Here is an 8,110-nt window from a genome sequence, read left to right as displayed (position 1 = left end):
TAATAGAGACATTCTGTATCTATAGTCTAATAAGGTAGCCATTAACCTTGGCACGTGGCAACTTAAATATTTGAGATGTGGCTAGTATAACTGAATTTATAGTCCTATTAATCTTTTTTCAAGATTTTATTATGAAAAATGTCAAGCATTGAAATTGTTATAAGAATTATAAAATTAATATCCATGTGCCAATCTAGATTCTATAATTAACAATTTTTTTAATGGAATCTATTGCAAATCATGTCCTATTGGTTTTTTACATAAGAATAGAATAACTAGTGTAATTAATATCAACAGACCACTTTTTTTAGTGCTATTTAATTTTGATTAAATGTAGGTAGCCAGTGTGCCTTGTGGCTACCCTGTGGATATTGTAGCTCTAGAGCATGTCTTGGCAGCCTGTTTGCCATGGAGTCCTATCTGGTCTTTCACACTGCATGAAGATCCATGGCCTTCCTCCAGGTTTGTCCTGAAAAGTCACCTGAAATTCACTGTGCAAGACTATACTGTTAGCACCTCCAGGTCTCTTAAGAAAATAAACATTTCAAGTTGTAGACCTCGATGGATATGCAATGTCAAATCATGTTGTAATTTTCTTGCACTTAGATGTCAACCTCAAGGAGAAAGGGAGAAATGACTGCTCTTTTAACCGGGATGGGATTGGGTACAATTTTTGGTTGCTCCTCAAAATAACCATTCTGTGGCTCGTGAGTAAGACATTGAGTAAGATGATAAAGATGGAGCAAAGCTGGGAGAAATAGTTTTTCAATTTAACATGTTAACTCCTTGTCTTCATTCTCTGACTTCTCCTCTCATGCTGACTTAACTTGTTACGCTCTGTCCCCACCGTCTACTGAGTTTCTCACATTCAAACCAAGATTGAAGTCCACATCATTACTATAAATATTTTATATTGTCTCTGATTTCTTTCTTTTCTTTTTTTTAAGATTTTATTTATTTATTCAACAGAGACAGAGACAGCCAGCGAGAGAGGGAACACAAGCAGGGGGAGTGGGAGAGGAAGAAGCAGGCTCATAGCGGAGGAGCCTGACGTGGGGCTCGATCCCCTAACGCCGGGATCATGCCCTGAGCCGAAGGCAGACGCTTAACTGCTGTGCCACGCAGGCGCCCCTGTCTCTGATTTCTTTAACCTTGTTTGAACTGGCTCTTACCTGACAGTAAGCTGCTAGTGGACAATGATCACTAACATTTAAATTCTGTATAATACTAGTTTTATATGAAACTGGAATGTTACAGCACTCAGGTCAGCAGATACATGTTCCCTTCCCCCTCACCCCATAATAGAGAGAACTTTTGTAATCCAAACTTCTTTTCCAAGTACTGGTTCTGTGCCCTATCCTTCCTTTGGCCCCTTTATGGGATGGAGTGTTGCTTCCCAGCATCTAGCCCAATATTTTCCCCAGAGTAGATGCTTTGTTAAAGTTTATTGGGTTGATTGTCTTTTGTGCTTACCGCCATCAGATTATTTGTCTTTGTAACTTAGTCTGAAGGGGAAGAGATTTATTGCTGCTCCTATGGAAAACCTTTCCGCTACCATGAACTTTGCATCTGCAGGTAGTCCCGCCACAGAGTTGTATATTCAGACACCTTGGATAAGGGTGTGTCTTTTGGATGTGGTCCAGCTGTGATCCTAATTTCTCAAGTAGAGCACTCTAACTTCACTCAAACAGAGCAACAGATGATGGCACAGCAAAGAGCGCTGGTGAGACTGGATGATCTTCCAGCCTCTACCACTCTCTTTTATTTATTTTATTTTGAGTTTCTGGGTTTTGTGTCTCTGCTTCTCATAGTGACGAGTGCAGGCAGGTATTTCATCAATCCAGGCTAGGTTTATATTCATATGGACAGTTTTAATATAAATTAAATGATAGCTGAGATTCTTTATTTTGTGTATCCTATTGTTAGACTATTCTGTTTTGAAATAGGTGAGACCTGTGAACATGGGTTGTGCTGTATGTTCAGCCACTGATCCCTGTGATTGTTTTGTAAAGACTGTTTTGGGAGCAATTTTAGGTTCACAGAGAAGGGAGACGAAGGGACCGAGATTTCCCACATACTCCAGCCCACACACGTGCATAGCCTCCTGTTATGAACATTTTCCACCAGAGTAGTACATTTGTTATATTTGATGAGCCTCCATTGACACATCATAATCACCTAAAGCCCATAGTTTCCTTAGGGTTTGCTCTTGGCAGTGTATATTCTATGGGTTTAGGCAAATGTGTAATGACATATATCCATCATTATAGTATCAGAGCTAGTATTTTCACTACCCTAAAATTCCTCTGTGCTCCATCCATTTCTCTCTGCCCTCATCCCCTACCCTCATCATTACTTTCATCATTCTCTTTATATTGTCTCCATAGTTTTATCTTTTCCATAATGTCATATAGTTGGAATCATACGATATGTACCTTTTCAGATTGACTTCTTTTACTTCTTTCACTTACCTATAAGTTTCCTACACGTTTTTTCATGACTTGATAGCTCATTTCTTCTTAGCACTGAATAATATTCCATTGCTTGTGTGGACCTCAGCTTATCCGTTTATTTAGTGAATTACATCTTGGTTGCTTCCAGGTTTTGGCAATTACAAATAAAGCTCCCATGAACATCTATGTGCCGGATTTTGGGTGATCATCAAGTTTGTTGATCATTTTAATAATTGGCTTCTTATCATTATATGGTAATGAGCTAGAATAGAACATCCACCAAATTTAATAAAAAATAAAAAACAAAAGTAAGTTAATGATTTGAGGGTAAGCCCAGTGTCTGAACTGTGTGAAACAGTGGAGGGAACACTAATTGGAACATCAGAATTCTTAATTACGCCCGTAATTTTCAGAATGATTTTCCCTTTCATCGTGTTATTAGAGAGCTTATCCTTTATTAGCAGAGAGCTCAAATAGCCCTCTGAAGACCTTTTTTTGCCATAATTTTTTCAAGATTACTTATTTCCTGAGGTGGTCTTCTCATTTAGTTATTTAGAAATTGGAGGCAGGATGGGTACTGTTTGATTGACTGCTAGAGGGCAGTTGGACCCATATACAGGATTTGATCTCTAGAGCATTAGAACAGATTTTATTGTAAAGACAAGAAAGACAAATGAGGTAGTTAGTTAGGGGAACAATAACTTTTTGTTCCCATTTATTTTATTTTTTTATTTTAATGTTTTTTTTTATTATATTATGTTAGTCACCATGCAGTACATCCCTGGTTTCTGATGTAAAGTTCGATGATTCATTACTTGCATATAACACCCAGTGCACCATGCAATACGTGCCCTCAAGGGAAACAATGAACTTTTAATGAGGTCTTTTGAGTTTTTGCAGCAAGAGCTTAGAAAATTATCATTGCTCAGTGTCATAAAGGTCAGGCATGAAGTCTAACTGTGGAGGTGGGAACCCGGCGAGGTGAGGTACTCTTCTCAGTTAGAGGGATGCAGACCGTCCTTCCCTAGGAGCTGGTGTTTCCTCTAGACATCTTTCACTTTGGCCTACCAGTGGAAGAACAACATGCTGCTGTGAAATGATAAGCCATTGAGGTTTGAAGGTGTGACCAGAAAGTTTGAAGGTGTGACTAGAAGCTGTGAGCTAAGCTAGCTGACAAAGTTAATATGGTCAATAAGGGCTGGGGTAAAATGTGTGGTTTCTCAAATGAAAGAGGTTTCACAGCAAAGCATCCAGGAAGTAAATAAATAAGTGCTTCATGTATTCATAGTGTGTATGTGTTATGTGTGTCGTGCGAATTAGTGAATTCAAATGAATTTCAAAGTATAGGAATATTCAAAATATTCTTTAAATTTTTCCTCTCTCTTTTTTATGAGCCAGTGGTTGTTCAGATGAAGTTTGGTCCTTCCAATTTTGTGCCGCTTTGATCAAAGGGCCATGCTAGGAGTTTCAGTTGGTCCCACCTGAAGTCCATGCCATTATTATCTGATGCTTCTTGTCTTCTCCCTTAAGAAGAAATTGCCTCTTGCAGAAATTAGAGCTTCATAACAAAATAAAGAAACCACATAACTAGAGCTTGGAAGGAACTGCTACACAATTTGGCTTCCCAGTCATTCATCTTATTGCTTTTCTCTAAAACTGAAAATCTAGATTTTTTAGTCAATTCCTCTTTTTTTTTACTTTAGAAAATATAGTTTTTTTTCTTTTTTATTTATTTTTATTATGTTCAGTTATCCAGCATATAGTACATCATAAGTTTTTGATGTAGTGTTCCACAATTCATTAGTTGGGTATAACAACCAGTGCTCATCCCAACACGTGCCCTCCTTAATACCCATCACCTGGTTACCCCATCCCCATACCCGCCCCCCGTCACCATTACTCAGTTAGTTTTTCCGGAGTCCAGAGTCTCTCATGGTGTTGTCTCCCTCTCTGATTTCTTCCCATTCAGTTTTCTCTTCCTTCCCCTGTGGTCCTCTGCTCTATTCCGTATTTTCCACATATGAGTGAAACCAGTTCCTCTTAACGTGCACCACCTTGTTCATCAAGGGCACATGTCGGCATCATATGTCTTGTCTGTGCTACAGTTACAAATAGGAACCAGACAGACGTGGTACTCAGCTTACAGAGTGTATGCAGAGAGGACAAGACAACTATGGTAGTGTAAAACAGTGTTCTGCACCTGGCTAGCCTGCGTCAGGAGAACTGACCACCCTCTCACCAGCTCTAAAGATGTAAATCAAAACCGAATAAGGCTCAGCATTACTAGTAACTGCATGGCACAGGAAGATGTGAGTAACCGGATCTGAGGTCATAGAATGGAGAAGGCGGTATGCTACCACATGTTTCCAGCTCCTAGATTGTATTCATGTGCCCCCTGCCCCTCCCCACAGCCTTTCTTCCAAGCATCTGCACTCCAAACCTGACATGTGAGGACAGGGAAACTAGCTTTACCTGTCAGGATATCTGGATTGTCTTCCTGGCTCTTCCACTATTTATAAAACCTTGGGAGAGAGGAAAAAAATGAACATTTATTTATTTTGATGTCTGAGAAATCCTATCTAGTGCTAATCTCACTGAATTCTTCCAAGTGTATAAAATGAGTGATATTGTTTTTATTTTATTTAAAAAAATGTTTGTAACAATTTTTTATTTATTAACTTGTCAGAGAGAGGGAGCAAGAGAGCACAAGCAGAGGAGCAGGAAGCACAGGGGTAAGCAGGCTTCCCACTGAACAAGGAGCCTGACAGGGGACTTGATCCCAGGACCCTGGGATCATGACCTGAGCTGAAGGCAGTCGCTTAACCAACTGAACCACCCAGGTGTCCCAGAAGTGAGTGCTATTCTTACTGAGCACGTGAGTAAAGGGTCTTGAAGATTAGGAGCGACTTGTTCACATTTTTACAGCTAGGAAGGATTTGAAACTTGGACCTCAAATAACAATATTCAACATTGAATGAGCCTGATTTTAAACACGGGTCAAGATTTAGCAATAATGTGTTCTTTGGCAAGTCAATTAACTAATTAACATTAGTTTCCTCATTTGTAAAATGGGGGCAATATTAAATAGCTGTCAGTGTTGGGAGGTTTTGATATGGTTATACATACAGTGGGTCCTTCAATAAATGACAGTGTCTCTCTCTGCCAGGTTTTTTGATCATCTTTAATACCTCTCCCACCCCTAGTCCCTATGTTCTTTCAGCAGAAGTTGTTTTTTTCATTAGTTAATTAACTAATTTGTTTATTTTTGCCTTTAGAATAGAGGGCTAGGATCTTTCCCTGTTTTGGGATTAACAAAGCCAAACCAGGATTGGAGTAAAGAGAAGGAAATGCCCAGCAGCTGGTATTTTTGAGGTGTTCAGACTCTACGCATGAAACTCTGCCTATGTTATTGCATTAAATTAGCGTGTGGGAGGTATTTCAGCTGCCTGCTTGCAGATGATGACAAAGCGGTGATCAGAGATCAAGGAGTGCTTTGGGGACAGAAGTGCATCAGCTGAGGGCCAAACCACAGCAGGGTAACCTAGCTGGTCCTAGTGGTCAGAACACTCAGTAGCTGTGTTTGTAGAGTAGTTTGGGGGAGAGGTGGGAGGTAGGAGCAAACTGAAGAGTGGGAAATCCTTCTAAAGTACGATGGTTTAGTTGTGGCTGGAGGTTGGTAAGGAAAGAAAAGAATAAGTAAGGAGCTTGGTCAGATCCTGCTGAAGTAAGGGTGAGCTGTCCCTGCATGAAAATTTTCTGCTTCTCATCTACCTCTCTCCTCTTCTGCCACACTCCATAGTAACCATAATCATCTCCTTTGGAGAGCAACTTCAGTTGGTTTCATAGAGCTGTAGGTCAGAAGATGGACAAGGCCTATATTAAATGAAAATGAACTTCAGTGAGGTTTGGGTAAGGTCTGGCTCATAGAAACAGAGTTACAGAAATGAATTTCTTTTAGCTGGAAGTTTGTAGGTCTTCATGAAATAAGATTCATGCACAAAACTCAAGTAGAGGAATACTTCAACAGTATCTCTTTTGAAAAAATCAAACGTGAGCATTTTTACATGCCACTGGTGGTATATACATGGGAGCAGCTTCTCTGGTAGGCATTGCGCAATATGTATCAAAGTTCTTTAATGTATTGAGCCCCTAATTTTATATTTAAACATTTTTACTTGTATAACATTATTTGTGAGTGATATTCTTGTAATGTAAGGCCAAATATTTTTTATACTAGGAATAAATTGGAAAACAACCCAAATGTCCAACAGTAGGGGGTTGCCTAAATAAACTGTGGCATAATCTGTATGGGTAATAGCTATATATGGGTTTTAGAACCACATTTTAGATGAATATTTTTTAAGTGAAGAAACATTTATTAGAAAATAATAAATCAAAAAAATTGTATAATAATGCCAACTTTCATAGTAACCATAGTGTGTTGTTAAAAAACGGGAAGAATATACACCAAATTTTTAAAAGTGGAATTATGGATGCTTTAAAATAATTTCTAAATTATATATATCTGTAGTACCCATAAATGGAAAAAAGAATCTTTTTTTTTTTCAAATAGCAACATGTAAGAGGAAGTTTCTAACAGACAGTCTATTTAAGAGTTAAAGAATTTAGTGCTAATATTTCTTAGGTATATGTGTACCTACATTTTAATCATTTGGTTTTGCTTGTAGTTTCTTTTAAATATGCTAGTTTTTGTTTAAGATGTTAGTTCTTATTTTTTCCAAAGCCGTGTTCGCTTATAGTATCAGTCCTCAAATACTGATTTTGAACGTTATTTCGCAAGGAGTATGGAGTGGTTGGTTAGTTGAAATGGAGGAAGATATACCTCAACATCAGCCTTTTCATACAGTTTCCTTTCAGCACTTTGGTCAAGAGGAGGGGCAGTAATTTCTGAGTGGGAGTACCTTTCTGAAACAATCGTTTCTGCTTGCTGTCTTATAGCCCTCACGCGCACAAGGGACCAGGATCAGAAAGGCCAGCTTCTTCCTCCTCTTTTCTGGGTCAGCTGTCTCCACCTGCCACCCTGCGTGGCATAGACACAGGTAACATCTGCTTCTCTTCCCCCAGGTCTCTGTTATCTGAGCGTCCTACTCGTGCCACTTATAAAGAAGAGATTCTGGGAAAAAAGATTCTAGGAAGGTGGCATTTGGTTATAAATGGCTTGGCGTTAGTATGGGATTGATAGAAAAGCGTTTTCTATTGATTATTTTAGAACTGCATTAACTGTAAAGGATGTGAAAACTGTAGTGCAAGATTCACGGAAAGTTGTTTTCTTTTTCTCGCTATACTGTGACTTTTGCTTTGTGTTGAATGATGTACATATTATCCACCCTAAAGGGCTGTATAATAGAAAAGACTCCTTTTCCTTAGCAAATTAGGGAAAATGTGATTAAGTTTAGAAAATTTTGTAAATTAATAGAAAATTTAAAGAGATATAGTTACATGTGCAATTTGTTTTCCACATTATATGTTTCTTTTCACATGACTCCTATAAGAAGCAAGGTGAAATTGAAAGGCTTCGTATTTAATAATTTCTCTTTACATTGATATCCATTAAGAGATTGAATCTTTTATGGATATTAATTAATGACTGCGTGTTGACAAATTTTATTTTCTAGAGGCTTCTCTGGCAACATACA

This window comes from Ursus arctos, unplaced genomic scaffold (genome assembly GCF_023065955.2).
Source record: "Ursus arctos isolate Adak ecotype North America unplaced genomic scaffold, UrsArc2.0 scaffold_26, whole genome shotgun sequence".
In the NCBI taxonomy this organism is placed as follows: Eukaryota; Metazoa; Chordata; class Mammalia; order Carnivora; family Ursidae; genus Ursus; species Ursus arctos.
Note: the sequence above shows the minus strand (reverse complement) of the source record.